Here is a 14662-nt window from a genome sequence, read left to right as displayed (position 1 = left end):
GGATGGTATCTTTCATTTAACGCGGATCCCAGTGCCTGATACGGTGCCTGATGCACAGGCGCTCAATGAATATTTGTTGCGTTGGGTGGGATCTTGCTGTGAAAACCCACAAATCACTGAACTAAGTTGTAACCCTTATAAAGGAGTGAAATAGCCTGAATATGGCGTTGAGGCAGGGTAAGGGGGAAGATGTATAAACACTATGGGCTATGTATAAAGGATATATATATATATATATATATATCCTCAACATATATATGTTTATATATGTTTTTATATATGTTTATATATAAATATGTTTATACGTATAAACATGTTTATATATTTAATACACATGTTTATGTTGGGATCCCTGGGTGGCGCAGCGGTTTGGCGCCTGCCTTTGGCCCAGGGCACGATCCTGGAGACCCTGGATCAAATCCCATGTCGGGCTCCCAGTGCATGAAGCCTGCTTCTCCCTCTGCCTATGTCTCTGCCTCTCTCTATGTGTGACTATCATAAATAAATAAATAAATATATATATATGTTTATGTATATATTTATATATGTGTTTAGGTATATATTTTTATTATATAAACATATATATATATATGTTTAAAGAAGGGAGAGAACCAGTAGGACAGAAGAAAGTCTTCTTGAAGGATTTGGCCTATATGTTAGGCTTAGAAGGATGAACTAAATTTGGACAGGTAAAACTAGTATGATGGTGTAACTCTAAAAATTAAAGGTTAAAGGAAACCCCCCCCCCAAAAAAAAAACAAAACAAAATTAGAACACCTAACCTTTTAAAGTATTTCTATAAATCACTGTTGACTCGAAAAGGAAAGGAAATATTGCCACTAATACGGTTTTTGGTAGTTTAAAAGGAAGGTTGGGGCACCTGGCTGGATAAGTCTGTAGGGCATGCATCTCTCGATATCTGGGTTGTGAGTTCAAGCCCCACGTTGGGCATAAAGCTTATTTTAAAAAAATAACAAGAGGGAGGTTTACAAATTATTAAAGTACTTTATACGACTTCATGCTGCCAATGAATTTTAATATTGAAATGAAATAGTCACTTTCCAAGGGAAACAGATGACTCAAAAAAGATAGAAAACTGAATTAGGTCGATAACTATAGATAGGACTGAATGATAGGATGATGCCACAATTCCATGCTGTAAAATAAAAAGGCGTCCAACCCACTCAGAGTTCTGGGTGAGTTTAAAAATTCATGAGGAGCAGGCGCCTGGCTGGCTCAGTTGCAGGAGCATGCAACTCTTGATCTTGGGGTCGTGGATTCAAGCCTCACGTTGGCTGTAGAGATTACTTAAATAAAAAAGAAAAAAACACCAAACAACTTTGAATTCATAAAAATTCCCAAGGAACTAATTCTGGTGCTTTAAATTCAAAGTATGATGGAGAACTTAAATTTTGAAGCTTGTACAGAGAACATTTAAAGCATTTAATATCACTGACTGTATGCTCCATGATAAGAGGGTACATGTTGGGATGCCCGGGTGGCTTAGCAGTTAAGCGCCTGCTTTCGGCCCAGGTCGTGATCCTGGAGACTCAGGATTCAAGTCCCATGTCAGGCTTCCTGCATGGAGCCTGCTTCTCCCTCTGCCTGTGTCTCTGTCTCTGTCTCTCTCTTTCTCATGAATAAATAAACAAAATTTAAAAAGGGTGCATGTTACCATTTTATAAGCTCATGTTTCATGTTCGCTATGAACATATGTGCAAAAATTTTAGATGTTGACAAAATCAATTTGGGATTGTCTTAAGGGAACATTTCACTATAACCAAATAGAGTTTATTTTTAAAATGCAAAGGGATGATTCAAAATACAAATCTGTATTAATTAATCATAATTCTGGATTAAGGAGATTAGCTAAACATCCAAAAAGAGACTAAAAAATACTCAAAATCTATTTCTAATAAAATATATGTTAATAAACCAGATATAGGAGGTACATTTTTAACATGAACAACATACTTCAAATATGCTAGTGTTTCTTAAACCTGGTAACTGCAACACTAGAACTTTATAGGATGTGGGCAAATAATTTGGGAAAATAGATTTTTAAGTGTTAAAATATTTTCAACAGGATATCTTTCCAAGGGAATGACAGGAAAGTTAATGCATCACTTCTACATAATTGGGAGAATTAGTGACATGTCCACTCCTTGCTACAAGGGAGGCTGGAAAAAGAAATTTCTAGCTGGGGACACCTGGGTGGCTCAGCAGTTGAGCATCTGCCTTTGGCTCAGGGCGTGATCCCAGGATCCGGGATCAAGTCGCACATTGAGCCTGCTTTTCCCTCTGCCTGTGTGTCTGCCTCTCTCTGTCTCATGACTGGATAAATAAAATCTTAAAAAATAAAAAAGAATAAAAACTCTAGCTGAAAAACTGTGTGCTCTGCTAAAACTTGGGGTCAGATCATCTATTACTAAAGATAAGATAGAGGATTAACATCTCTGTCACAAACATCATTAAAAGTTATCAACACTCTCTAAAATTCTAATCAGTGATGTAATAAAAAAGAAAAAGAAGTGATATATAAGATAAACATCATGTATCAGACTATTAGAATTGAAAATAATTCAATAAAGTAGCTGATTTTCAGAAAAATTTGCAAAATCAACAAGCAAGTTAAAATAATAGCAGTATGAAATTCCTACAAATAAACTTAAAAGGAAATCTGTAGGATCAGTAGGTAGAAAATCACAAAATTTTACTAATGCACATAGATCCATAGATTTATCTGTAAGTTTAATCAAAATGAAAATTCTCCATTTTTAATTTTTTTAAAGACTTTATTTATTGAGAGGTCACATGCGCACACGAAGGGAGGGGCAGAGGAAGAGGGAGAAGCAGACTCCCCTCTGAGCAGGGAACCCAGTGTAGGGTTTGATCCTAGGTCCCTGAGATCATGACCTGAACTAAAGGCAGATGCTTAACAGACTGAGACACCCAAGCACCTCCATTTTTTCTTGAATAATAAAAATTATTCTAATGATCATCTCAAGGATAATTGGATAAAAATAAGTTACAAAATGGTGAAAAAGAATAGTAATACAAAAATCACTCTATAGGATATTAAAATGTATTTGCTACTATTGTAATCAAAATAGTAAGTCCAGAACCAGAGCCAAAAGTAGATAGAACTTGTGGTTTAAGAGGATAGTAGCATTAGTATTTGTTTAGTCTTGCTCCTGAAACCTTAATAAAACAATAGCTGAGAAATAATTTCCAATACTAAAGTGATCTGGAGAGCTAACATCAACAGAGAAGATATTTCAAAAAATATCTGAAAGATCGGGGCACCTGGGTGGCTCAGTGATTGAACATCTGCCTTTGGCTCAGGTTGTGATCCTTTGGTCCTGGAATGGAGTCCCTCATGAGGCTCCCAGCGGGGAGCCTGCCTCTCTCTCTGCCTATGTCTCTGCCTCGCTGTGTGCCTCTCATGAATAAATAAATAAAATCTTAAAAAAACATATATCTGAAAGATCCAAAGAGACATGGAAGCCTGTTGACAAATGAGACAGATCATCAAAGTCTCAACTCCTTAGAATTTCAGATGACCAAAGCGTCAGAGTTGATCTGCCTGACAGAGTCCCAGAGAGGCCCTAGGCTTAGAGTTGTCTGGCACAGAAGGGGATGGAAATGAGAAGAGAGCCAAATGTAAAATTTAAAAGCTGTTTAGGAAACCATTGCACTCGAATTGTTTCAGATTCCCTGCCCCGGTATAGTCTCTCTTCACATCTATCTAGACTCCCATTCTTAAAAATGAAGAATCAAAAACTGTCAGAGATAAAAAGAAAATCAACAGCATGAAAGATAAACTAAGGAAAACCATTATCTAGGAAGACTCAGAGTCAGCTTAGGAAGCAAAACAAATTCATAATAATATTAAGTTTCCTAAGAGGTAGTCAAAAAATACTATTTTAGAGAACAGCATACTCTTGAGAGAGGAAAATTCTGAGAATAATGAAAGACTGTTGAAAATAAGCATATGATTGACAAAATCAAAAATTTAATAGAATGATGAGATAATTTAATTGAGGAAAAACTCCAGAACTTGGAGATTTCAAACAAAAACATGGAAAAATTGAAAAAAACATGGAGGATTCATCCTATAGATCCATCATATGACTAATAGGAATTCCAGAAACAGCAACAAATGGAGAAGAGGTAGAAAAATATCAAATAATTGAAGAAAATTTTCAGGAAACTGAAGATCAGTACAAGTTCTCAGATTGATAGTCCTATCCCACCTAGTACTGAGCAAACTAAAGTGGTAAAAGAAATTACATATCAGACATTTCAGAATATCAAAACTAAAAAGGTTAACTTTCAGGGACAATCTGCTCTCCTATAAAACAGTAATAATTGAACTAGCATCAGATTTCTCATCAGAAACATTAGATGCCGGAAAATAATAACTTCAAAATTATAAGGGAAAATTATTTTGAACTTAGCATTCCATTCCTTTGCAAGACAAAAACCAAATGTGAGAATGTGATAAGGATTTCAGAAAGTTCAATCATTGTATATACTTTGAGAGTTGTCCTCCAGATCACATAATCCAGAGGTACTCCAATATTGTCTATCACTCTTATTTTTATATAAATAACTATAACATAAATATGTAAGATTACATAGAGGATAATATAATTTTAAGAGTGTAGTATATACATATACTTACCATAATTAAAAAGAAAAACCCTCACAATGAAAACAAATGTGATAGTAAAACCAATAAAGAACAAAAAAAATGTCAAGATTTAAAAAAAAAGTAAAGGCAGGTGATTCAACCAGTTAAGCATCTGACTCGATTTCAGCTCAGGTCATGATCTTAGGGTTGTGAGATTGAGCCTTGCATCAGGCTCTGGGCTCAGTGGGGAGTCTGAGACTCTTCCTCTCCCCTTACCTACCCCCTCCTTCAAATAAATAAATAAATCTTTAAAAAAAATAATAAGCCAAATAATGAAATAGGAAAAATATTTGCAAAATAGAGGACAAGGGGTTATTTTTCATCATATAACAAACCTGTTTATTGTGCAGTCAGACCTTGACCTGTTCTAAATGGAAAGGAGTTTATTCTCTTTTTTCACCAGTTGCTGCTTCAAGAATATTTTATCAAATTTTTTCTTTCCTGTTGCTTTATGTTTAGGGCATATGTTCTAGCTTCCTTTTCAGTCATTTCATGATTTTCATATTGATTATAGGAGTAAGTTCCATTTCTATAAGTATGATTTTCTCTCTGGTATTAAAATGTGCAATGTTGGGGTGCCTGGGTTGTCAGTTGAGCATCTCACTTCAGCTCAGGTTATGATGTAAGGATCCTGGGATAAAGCCCCGAGTCAGGCTCCCTGTCATTTGGGGAGTCTGCTTCTCCCTCTCCCTCTGCCTCAACTCATGCTTTCTCTCTCTCTCTCAAATAAATGAATAAAATATATTAAAAAAAAGTAATTAAGGTTAAATGAAATCATGAGAGGGGCTTTAGGGGCACCTGGGTGGGTCATTGGTTGAGCATCTGCCTTCAGCTCAGGTTGTGATCCTGGGGTCCTGGGATCCAGTCCCGCATCGAGCTCCCTGTGGGGATCCTGCTTCTCCCTCTGCCTATGTCTCTGCCTCTCTCTCGGTGTCTTTCATGAATAAATACATATAAAAATCTTTTAAAAAGAGAGGGGCTCTAATCTGACAGGAGTGATGTCCTTATAAGAAGTAGAAACACCAAAGGATGTACACCCACAGAATAAAGTCTATGTGAAGACAGAGGGAAAAGGCAGCTATCTGGATGCCAAGAAGAGGCTTCCAGAAAAACAAACCCAGGTGGCACCTTGTTCTTGAATTCCAGCCTCCAAAACTGTTAGAAAACAAATTCCCCACCAAGGACTTGGTTGTTTACCCACCAAGTATGTGATATTTTATTATAGCAGACCTAGAAGACTAATACAATAAGAAAAAATTGACAAACTGTACTCTATGACAATGAAAATTTCTCTATGGCAAAACACTACATTAAGCAAAGTAAATAGGCAAACAAAAGCATGGAGTTAAGGTAAACGGTATTAAAAATCTTAGAATCATTGATTTGTGATGGAGAACTGTATCTTCATATATTTCCAAAGTAACACACAGCATGCATTTTCTGGTCCCAAGAGAGAAAATGTTAATTTTGCCACAGGGTGTCACCAATCTAATCTAATGGTCTAAGTTTGCATCACCAATTGGAGTATTACCAGATATTTTTGTCTGCCCATGTAATTCAATAGGAAGTACTCAATCTTAGATCTTTTATCCAATAATGTTTAACCTGAATTTAATTAAATCTTAAAATCTAATTTCTCATGTAGAGGAAATTTAGGGGATAGAAAAATCACTTTCAAAAAGAAAAAAAAGAAAAAGACACTGTGGGGAAACAATCAGACAAATCCAAAAAGTGATGCAGTCTATAGGACAACTGGCCATTCTCTTACAAATCAGTGCCTGAAAAAAGGGATTGATGTGGATTAATAGGGACTTAAAAGACATCACCCAGATAGAATGCTTTGTCCTGGACTGAGGCATGGTTTGGACAAAGTAGCTATAAAAGGCATTTTGGAGACATTGACAATTTGAATATGGATAGGAATTAGATGTTACAAAGAAATTTCTATTTCATCAGGCATTTCAATAATACTTTGTCCATTTATGAAAATGTTATCCTTTTTAGAGGTGGAAACTAAAGTGGTTGAGGTGAAATGTTCAAAATGTCTCTAAAAAGGAAACTAAAGTGGTTGAGGTGAAATGTTCAAAATGTCTCTAAATTACTTTTTTTTTAAATTTTTTTTCTCTATTTTTTCTAAATTACTTTAATCAGCATATAAACATCGTCTTAATAACTTAAAAGGTACAATGATAAATTCTATGAAGAAAGTAAGAAGGAACAGTGAGAAAGGAGCTGACCATGGGTGGAGCACTATAGCATTGAGAAGGTCTGTGATAAAGTGACTTTTGAACTGTGACAGTGTAGGTCCTCTGAATTGGAGATAACAAGATAGGATCAGTCATAAAAGAGACTAGGAAACATCTGTGAAGGATAAAGGTGCGGTACGCAGAAGACAGGCGAGTCTTCAAACATCAGTACTGTCCTGAAACCTGGAAAAGGAAAGCAGGAAGGAAGGATGACTGGGTGGGAAGAGCTTCAGGGTACAGTGAGGCTGTGAGAATATTTTAAGTCAATGAGGAGACCCAGAGGAAAAATGGCTGTGTTGAAGAGTCCTGTGTTAGGCAGGAATAGATGAGCTCTAGTATTTGTTCTGTACTCCGTCGTCAGCTAGACTCAGCTCAGCATAAACGTGGCCTGAGTGTGAGTAGATCAGAAAACATGGCAGCTGAAAGGCGCTAATGATGCTCCTCACAAAGGAAGATCTGACCCATACACCTTCCTTACTGTTTCACAATCCTTCCAAAAGCCAGAAAGGACAGTATACCAAAAAGAGGAAATGGCAAAAGCAAAGGCCCTGTGTTAGGAACGGTGTTGGCATAATCATGGAAAGGAAAGAATTCAGTAAGTATGAGGTATGACGAGAAGGGCAGAACATTCCAAGAAGTCGGATTGATAAGTAGAGTCCTAATTACATAGAGAGTCTAGTAGTTTATGATGAGGGATACATTTTATTTCAAGTGTAATAGAAATCCATCAGCAGGTTTTAAGCAGTGAATCATTGTGTTCTGATTTAGGTTTTAGAGGCAAACTTCCTGAAACATGAATCTATATTCACAGCATCCATTTCCTCATATCTCATTTTCTTTCAACCCACAGCAAATCTGACTTATATTCACCTCTCTACTGGAAGTGCTTTTACTAGGTCACCAAAGACTTCTTAATTGCTCAGTTCAGTTGCTTCTCTTCAGTTCTCATCATGTTGTCCCCTGGGTTGTATCTGCATATTGACCACTCCTTAAAATTGCTCTCATGGCTGCTTTTTACTACTCCTTCATAGTTTCCTTTGATGGCTTTTCTTTATCCACTCCCTAATTGTTTGTTTGTATTCAGAATGACGTTCTTAATACTTTAATGCTATTTTTAAGCATTCTCGCCTCCTAAATTTCAACAATCATCACATAGTGAAGACTCCAAAAATTCTTCGTTTTTTTCCACTAACCCTCAACTCTCAATCTTTAAACCTAGATTTCCACTTGTGTCATGCATTTCCATCATAATGAAAAGGAATATACCAAAACAAAGATAATTATCTTCTTCTAAAATATTTATGTATTCTCCATCCTGGGTAATGGCATTACGGTCACTCAGTTTGTATAACTCCTTGGAATAACATTAAACTCATCACTATTGTCAAAGCATAACTTTCAAATTTTAAATATATGATTATTATACAAATAAATAATATTTTTAAAAAGATTTTATTTATTTATTTGACCGAGAGAGCAAGCACAAACAAGAGGAGCAGCAGAAGGAGAGGGAGAAGCAGACTATCAGCAAGCAGGGAGCTTGACATAGACCTTGATCCAGAACCTTGAGATCATAACCTGAGCCGAAATCAAGAGTTGGGCACTTAACTGGCTGAGCCACCCAGGCATCCCTCAGATCTATTTAACTTTTTACTCAGGAAACCAGCAAGATGATAAAGCTGGTTCACAGAAAAAAATAGAAAAACCCAGTATACCTAGGCAGTCACAAAAGACAAACTGAAATAAGTTGGCTAAATTACAATGTCATACAAGTTAATGTCCTACAAGTCAAAATAAACTATAGCCTTTGGAGTTGCATTCTCTACTAGACAAAAATGTTTTGTATCTCTAGAGGGCAAGAATCTATAAGTTAACATTTTACACAGTCTTTGCTGTAATCAGTAGCAACTAAAAAAGGTAAACCTCCTAGAGAATTAAATTATCATTGGGTGGAACTATTAAGCAATATTCCAGAATAATATACAGCCATCCTTTGGCATAATTTCCAAGTTTCAAATAGTTTTTCTTAAACTTTTATATGATCCCACATCACCATGTGGAGCTATATTTTAAAGGCAAATCTGATTCCTATGCCTATGTTTCCCTATGAAAAATGTGAATAGTAGACAAATTCAAGTAGTGCATAGAAATGAGAAGGAGTAAGATTAGAGAAAAGGCTTCTGATTTTCAAACTCAGTAAATCACAATAATTAAGAGAGTATGACATTGGAGAAAGTGGAAAAATACATCAATAGAGTAGATCTACTCTAGTCTGTTGATTCATTATAAAAACCCCAATGGAAAAAGACCTTAGAATAAATAGAGATATCACACAAAAAAGGAATAAACATGATTCCTACCTCCCACCAACACAAAAATTAACTTGAGATGGATGATAGACTTCTATGTGAAAGAAAAATGTAGGATAATATCTCCGTGACTTTGAGGCAGATAAGATTTCTTAAACAGGACTTAAAAAGCATTTATCATTAAAATAAAAAACGACAAACTGACATCCTCAGAATTAAAAATTTCTGCTCATCAAAGACACCATTTGAAAGTAAAAAGACAAGCCATGGAGTGGAAGAAAACATTTACAGTACGTATATCTGACAAAACATTACAACTCAATTATAAAAAGACTGAAAGCCCAGTAAGAATGTTGGATAAAAGATTCGAATAAGCAGTTTGCCAAAGTGGATATCTAAATGACCAATAAGCATATGAAAAGATGTTCAACATCATTAGTTATCAGGAAAATACAATTTAAAACCACAATGAATATTATTGCAAATACACCAAAATGGCTAATATTAAAATAAATTTAAAAAAATTTTAAAAGACTAATAATATCAAATGGTAGAAAAGGATATGGACCAACTCTCAAAAATTGCTGATAGGAATATAAAACGATACATCTACTTTGTAAGATTGTCTATCTCTACTAATGTTAAAACATTCACTTATCTTGTGACACAGTAATTTCACTCCTAGGTATATATCCAAGGGTAGTGGTATGTTCCTCCAGAAAAACTTTCACAAGAATGTTTGTTGCAGCTTTATCCATAATAACTCCATACTGGAAATAGCCCAAATTTCCATTAACATGTAAAAGGACAAACAAATAGAAGTATACTCATATAAAGAAATACTACCAGTGATAAAACACACACACACACACACACACACCCCAAACTAATAGTAACATTGACAATAAGATTGATATTCATGGATGTTGTTTTTAGGGAAATAACTCAGATACAAAAGAATACATGCTAATGAGTATGTTATACCCAATCCATTTATATAAAGTTCAACAACTAGCAGAACTAAATGTTTATAGTTTTCAGAATAGTGGTTACCTCTGGGCAGGCAGGGATGGGGTGGTAGTGGTGTTACATACTGCAAAAGAACATAAAAGAACTTTAGATAGTGTTAGAAATGCTCTATATCTTGATCTGCATGGTGATTTCAAGAGTGCATTAAAAAATCATCTTTGTACTTAAAATTAATTCACTTTATGCATTTTACTAGGTTGGTTATCTATCAAAAATATTAGTTTCTCACAAGGCTTTTCATTGCAATTTTTGCAAAGTTAAGGAAAAATAGTCTAAGACTATAAAAGGCTAAGGGATGATGAAGCAGTGAGAATTAACTTCACTTTAAAGAAATTTGTGAAGAGAAGCATAATATTAAGGAATTAATAAAGATAACAAGTAAAAGAAAGTTGTTTAAAATTCTTTTAGAATAGGGAATGCTTTATTCAGGGAGAAGAAGCCAGTGGAGAGGTATAGGTTGAAGCTGGGAGTGAAAGAGGAGAAGGGAAAGTTGATAAGACTAGATATCTTGGAGTGAAAAATGAGGAATTATCTAAATAAAGAGAAGGAAGATTAAGCAAAGAAGGAGAAGTAGGATGAAGAAATTAAAGGCCTGTAAAATAGAAGATGACTTAGGGAGTTTCACAGACTTTGTCTCAGTCTCCTTAGGAAAATATAAAGTAAGGGCATCCACTAAAAGTCAGGAGCTGGGGGGAAAGGATAACAGGAAATAGAGTAGAGGGCTTGATGAAGCCAATTACTTTTTCATTAGCTTTGAAATCTGGGCAACATCTTTACTTCTTGAGTTTCCTCATCCCTATGATAGGGATTCCACTCACTTTACATTTATAGGAAGATTAAATAAGCTAAAGTGTATAAAGTATTCACATAAGATAATCAATGAATACTAGTTCTCCTTTAAAAAGGACTATTGTTGCTGAAAATTACCCTCCACAAATAGCTTGAAAAATAGAATAATCTGGAGTCAGAATAAAAGACCCAGTGTAGATAAGGAACCTAGTTACTTCCTTAACATCTGTGGAGGCTAGGGCAAATGAAGCCTCATACCTTATGTAAAAATATTTTAAAGTTATAAATCAAGCTAATAAGATGTTAAATAAAATATGTTCTATCCTCCTACTTTGACAAATATAGCTCTATAATGACCTGAGGTCTAGGTTTGAAATTAGAATCTGATTCTTGGTGTTCCACACTGAATCCTGGTAATGTGAGAAGAGCCAGACTAAGCTGGCCTTTTCTTTCTTCTTCCCCCAGTAAAAGGGGCCTTTGGTGTAGGTGGATACTCCAGCCTGAAAATCCGAGCTCCATTCTCACCTTTGGCAAAGAGCAGCCATTTGGCCACCATTAAGCTTGGGTTGTGTACTCCAATGGCATTGTTCTTGCATTCAGCTCAAAATACTTATGTCAAACAGGCATGTTTTGAGGTAGCATATTTTGCTGCCCTTCAGGTGAATATATCTCTTGAGGTGCCTGGGACTGTTCATCTCATGTAAATGCAGCATAGTAGGGCCAGAGTGGGTTCCAAAGCATGAGGCTCTGAGCAGAGGACTCTTGTGCCCAGAACTGAAAACCTTATAGTGAGTCACATTCAAGTCTAGGATTATGCATATTTCCTGCTTCCAGCAGTGAATACAGGTAGACTGTAATATTGTTGACTAGAAAGAGCAAAATATTCAAGACAAAAATATGCTAAAAAATATAATGAAAATGAAGTAGAATCTGTAAGTCCTTATTAAGAGACTGCTTTCCACTTAAAAAGTAAGCCATCTAGCCTTTTTAATTATTTTGTTGGATTGAAAGCTTTCCTATGAAGCATTGCATAAAACTGAAAATGATTTGTTAATCTCAGATCTCTTCTTCAAATCAAAATATTTAGTAACCAGCCGTGGTCTGGTAACCAGCTTTTGTGAGCTTTGGTTAAAGATAAAATCTCATAACCTCTTTTGTCTGGCTTTACATTTCTTAAAACCAAACAAGTTGTATTTAGATATTTGTGTTTATAGATTCATAGGATGTCTTTGAATCCAAATGGTGTTCTTATCACAACAGCCAAAAACAAAGGGTTTTGTATTTTTTTGATGAATTCTCATTAGTAATGAGGCACTAAGCATGCTCCTGAATACAATGTAGAGGTGAAAATTAATAGGGTTATTTTTAGCTACCACCTACATGCTATAGGCAGAAAACATCAAGAGCAAGAGGGAAATAATGGTTCTTTTAGTTTAATAAATCATAATATTCCTGAAAAATTCTTCCTCCTAAAATTGGTGCATCTAATTATATAAAGTGATTACTGTGGCGACAGCTTAGATATGAAGAGAAAGAGAAAGAGAGAGAGAGGGAGGAGGGAGACCGAGAGGGAGGGAGAATAAATTAGGCTATTAAACAAAAGGAAAAAAAAGTATTTTGACTAAAGAGCAAAATGTGGGAACTGCTGACTAGAAGAGAAAGGAAACGTTGAAAAAGTTCTGTTTAGGGCTTAAACCAGTCAATATCTCAACATTAAAGTACAGGTAAATTTTGTAAATGGAGATAAAAGAAACTAAGAATCATAACAGTGTCTTTCATAGGAGAGGGTGAGGAAATATGTACTTATTTCTAAATTATATAATAAACTGCAAGTGAAAATTTGATAGACTATAAAATGCTATGTACAATAAGAAAGCTAAAGATTACATGTTACATATTATAATATTAATGTATTATATGTTATATAATATAGAATGTATAATATGTTTCTATATTATAACAGAACCCAAAATATGGCTGACCCTTGAATAACACAGGTTTGAACGGTGGGGGTCCACTTATATGGGAGGTTTTTAAAAATAAATACAATATATACCATAAATGTGTTTTCTCTTCCTTATGGTTTTTTTAAAAATATTTTATTTATTTATCCATGGAGACATAGAGAGGCAGAGGCAGAGCTCCCTGCAAGGAGACTGATGTGGGACTTGATCCCAGAACCCCGGGATTATGACCTGAGCCAAATCAGATGCTCAACCACTGAGCCACCTAGGTGCCCCTCGTTATGGTTTTTTAATACCATTTTCTTTTCTCTAGCATATTTTATTGTAAGAATACAGTGTATAATACATATAACATATAAAATATGTGTTAAGAGATTGTTTATGTTGGTAAGGCTTCTGGTCAAGAGAAGGTCTACTTAATTATTAGTAGTTAAGTTTTGGAGGACTTGAAAGTTATATGTTGATTTTCAACTGCGCAGCAGTGGGAGGGATGGCAGTGCCCCTAACTCCTGTGTTGTTCAGGCATCAGCTGTATATAAGACGGATCACATAAAAAGATCTACAAATATCTTGTAAACATATGACTTGTTCAGCGTCTTTAAAAAATAAGGAAAATGCTCAAGTAAACTGTAATGAGATACCTGTCTTCACTTGCTGGATTCACAAAGATCTAAGTTTGGAATTACAAACTTACTATGGAGAATAGCAGGAAGAGTCTTCCTTAATCATTGTTTCTAGTTAGTTAATTTGGGGCAACCTTTTTGGAGAGCCTTGGAGATCATATGTATCGAAATTAAAATATACTTTGAACTAGCACTTATACTTCTCAGAAATTGTTCTGTAGATATACTTGTATATAAAGTATGTGCAAAGCTATTCATTACAGCTTATAAAAGAAAAAGATTGGTTCTCATGGAGTCACCGTGAAGAATAAAATTTGAGCTTTTTAACCCAAATCACAGCTGGCCCATAGTAGAGCTGCTTTTGTGAACTGAGCAGCCCCCACAGAGTGTTGATGCAAACTGGTTGCATATCACTACCTTGGTAGAAAACAAGAAGGCTCCCTTGGTAGTAATTGCACATGATGTGGATCCTGTTGAGTTGGTTATAACTTCCTGCCTGCCCTATGTTATAAGATGGGGGTTCCCTATTGCATTGTCAAGGTGAAAGCCAGGCTGGGGCATCAGGTCCACAACAAGACCTGTACTACTGTCACTGTCACTGTTAACTCGGAAGACAAAAGAGCTCTGGCTAAACTGGTGGAAGCTATGAGGACCAATTACAAAGACAGTTATGATGAGATGCACTATCACTGGGAAGGCAATATCCTGGGTCCAAAGTCAGTGGTTTGCATTGCCACATTGGAAAAGGCAAAGGCTGAAAAACAGGCTGCCAAATGGGCTAAGTGTATGCTATTGGATTTTCTGTACAGAAAAGTAATAAAAAGTTCTCTTTCAAAAAAAGAGAAAGATTGGAAAAATATTGTCCATGAACAGAAAACAGGTTAATACATTAACTTACATCCATAGCATGGAATTATTATAAACTTGTTAAAAAGATTAAGATAGATCTGTAGAGGTCACCTGGGTGGCTCAGTTGTTGAGCCTCTGCCTTTGGCTCAGGTCGTGA

At 35.5% G+C, this 14662-nt stretch overlaps 1 protein-coding gene across 1 annotated transcript in view; it reads left to right on the top strand.

Annotated features, from left to right (window-relative positions):
* The window catches only part of POLR3G (RNA polymerase III subunit G), a 104150-nt gene that overhangs the window by 906 nt on the left and 88582 nt on the right, over positions 1 to 14662 (top strand). The window lies entirely within an intron of this gene.

The sequence above is a fragment of the Canis aureus genome, chromosome 2 (assembly GCF_053574225.1).
Source record: "Canis aureus isolate CA01 chromosome 2, VMU_Caureus_v.1.0, whole genome shotgun sequence".
Classification (NCBI taxonomy): Eukaryota; Metazoa; Chordata; class Mammalia; order Carnivora; family Canidae; genus Canis; species Canis aureus.
Note: the sequence above shows the minus strand (reverse complement) of the source record. Positions and strands in the feature narration are given on the sequence as shown.